This window comes from Phaseolus vulgaris, unplaced genomic scaffold, assembly GCF_000499845.2.
Source record: "Phaseolus vulgaris cultivar G19833 unplaced genomic scaffold, P. vulgaris v2.0 scaffold_20, whole genome shotgun sequence".
Classification (NCBI taxonomy): Eukaryota; Viridiplantae; Streptophyta; class Magnoliopsida; order Fabales; family Fabaceae; genus Phaseolus; species Phaseolus vulgaris.
Window position 1 is genome coordinate 16,537 of NW_027174089.1, and position 2,622 is coordinate 19,158.

At 30.2% G+C, this 2,622-nt stretch overlaps 1 long non-coding RNA gene across 1 annotated transcript; it reads right to left on the bottom strand.

The window, feature by feature from the left end:
• LOC137817212 (uncharacterized) lies at positions 1-2,396 on the bottom strand. Its single transcript, XR_011081938.1, has 3 exons — positions 2,265-2,396; positions 1,970-2,039; positions 1-1,269 (listed from the first exon to the last, which is right to left on the bottom strand). It is a non-coding gene; the product is annotated as an uncharacterized lncRNA (long non-coding RNA).
• Positions 2,397-2,622: the final 226 nt, after the last annotated feature.

A 2,622-nucleotide genomic window follows, 5' to 3' on the forward strand; every position in this document is an offset into this window, starting at 1 on the left:
CTGATCATGAAAGGAAAAATTATTTACTGAAAAATATGTAATATAATTCGTAATAATTTTTTTACCATACCTTGACAAAATTAACTACATAAAGACAATCAATAAAACAAAAATATTTAATAGAATACCTTCAACAATGCCAACCCATATTTTATTTTTGTATAATTGACTATCAAAGTATGATTCAATGAGCACATTCAAAGCCTGAATGAATAATCAAATTATTTAGAGTAGTGCAAGATACCAACTAACAAGACTGCATCAACACGTTCAATTATTTTCTTAATGAAATAGCATACCCATAAATTGATACCATGATTAAACTTGATTATGCTAATTTGTACTCCTTACCTTTCAGAAAGACAGGTTTCTGACTTTTCACAACTCCAATAAAATCACAAGGAATTACACGCCTTTAAAAGTAAGAAGTGAAAAATTTCTCAATAAATAGCATAAATCCTAAATATTCACATTTTTCATATGGTTACAAAAACATTAAATCAAAAGAAGCAAAGTAAAATTGCAAAAGAGGCAACAAGAAAAACATAAGATTCTAAACTACTAAAATCTAAATAATTATTGTTTTAAACAGGCTAGTAAAGAAAAGTAAAAATTCAGGTCAGCTAAGAGAAATTAAGGAAAGCTGCATATAGGAATGTCTCATTTGCATTAATGTAGAAGAAATGTGCCCTTGAACTTTCAGTAACGTAGAGAAACACTAATTGAAGATAACCATTATATCATAGCACATTTATACTCGTATTGATTTGAAAGATAAAGGAAGGATGAAAATACAAACACAATTTCTTCCGGATTTTATTATGCCCATGTCAAAATCCCTGATTTGACCAAAGGATTAACATTCCAAACAAGTAAAAAGTGGAATTGAAATATCAACCACAACATTATTGATTATAAAATTAACCATATTGGAGGGATAGCCAGTATGGAGTATCACCATAATTAAAAGAATATATGGTTGAACAGAGATCCACACGTACAATAAAGCTCAAAAGTATAAAATATTAGAAAAGGGGCACTTACATGTATAAAACTGTATTGTAGAGACAATGGAAAAACTCCAACAACACTGAAAACTGCAAGTCGCATTTCAGAGCATCATAATCAAATCTGTTGTAAACTTCAAATATTCTTTAACAGGCTAAGAAGAGGGGGAGATAGATGAAACATTACTCACTATATTGACCATCGACCCAATCCCAAAACGCAAAAAGCATAGTTAGGATCAATACCAAACTTTTCCACAAGCTGCACCATAAATGAAAGAAAAATAGTTACATATACAGCCATAAATACAAATAGAAAATGCGCTCTTCATGATTTTTTCTCTTATTAAAGAAAAAAAAACGCAGAAAAATTTAAAATAATACCAAAGAAATTAGAACTTCACCCTTTTGTAATATGTCCTTATTGCAGCTTTATTATTCAATTATTATGTTATTGCCCTTTGGTATAGGTAAGGATAATGTTTTAACACAACATGTGCTGGCAAAAAATGCACATAGTTAAGGATTTAAGGAAGCAAGGCTGATATATGTATCAAGGAAAACAGTGGTGATAAAACAAAAGCAGAAATGATTCATGAAACAAAACAAGAGTTAGACATTGAAGAATACTTAATCAGATAGTGCCAAAAACCAAAAATATACTGTGACATTTGTGTTAACAGCCACCATATATGCTTTGCAACTGTAGAGTGCATGGAAGTAATTAGAGACGGTCTTCAATTCATTATCAAAGTCCATTCTGAATATTGTTCAATCTCTATCCTTTGAAAAATTGTTGAACATATTTAGAAGTGAGGGGCATGGGAGTGGGGTGTATCTTAGAAACCATAAGTTCCAAATCTAGTTCTGCACATTTCCTCATTGAAAACGAAGGAAAGTACTGAACGCCCAACCAATGCTTACACTAATATCGTTGAGCAACGTCTTAATACGACACTTACCCAAGTGCAGATGAAATCCATTCTCTAAGAGTTCGAGCATTGAGCATGGTTTCAGCTGTTGTAAAAGTCTCTGAAACAACCACAATTACAATTGTTACAAATAAAAATAAGACATACAAGATACAAGATAATCTAGTGATTGAAAATTTTCAAATAGTTTAGCACCCTACTGTCGACATAATATGAAGTGAATTATCAAAATTCCTAGTCCCTACCTACAATTTTTAAGGATTCAATAATAAATTTTAAAGTTCGCAAAGATGTACAACAAAACTAATAGAATACTTGTAAGTACCAATATTGTATTCATGAGGTTGCAGCTGCTTGGCCCTGACCTTATCCACCAACTTCTTCCACGTCCTTGAAAATGAATAAACATCAATCTACAATGTACATTAAATATACTTTTTCACAATTAAGAACCATCTTACATTAGAGGATAGGGAGAGAGTAAGATCAATTTCTCTCAAATTAAGGAAAAAAAATCAAAGCAAGCAATAAGAATAATATAAAATTAGATTCTTAGAAATTTTTTACAGAAGCATATTACAACTATTATTACCTATCTTTTTCATGAATGTTTTTATATTATAGCAAAATATTACAACTATTATAGGGAAGCATATTGATTTTTTTATTTTTTTTATATTATA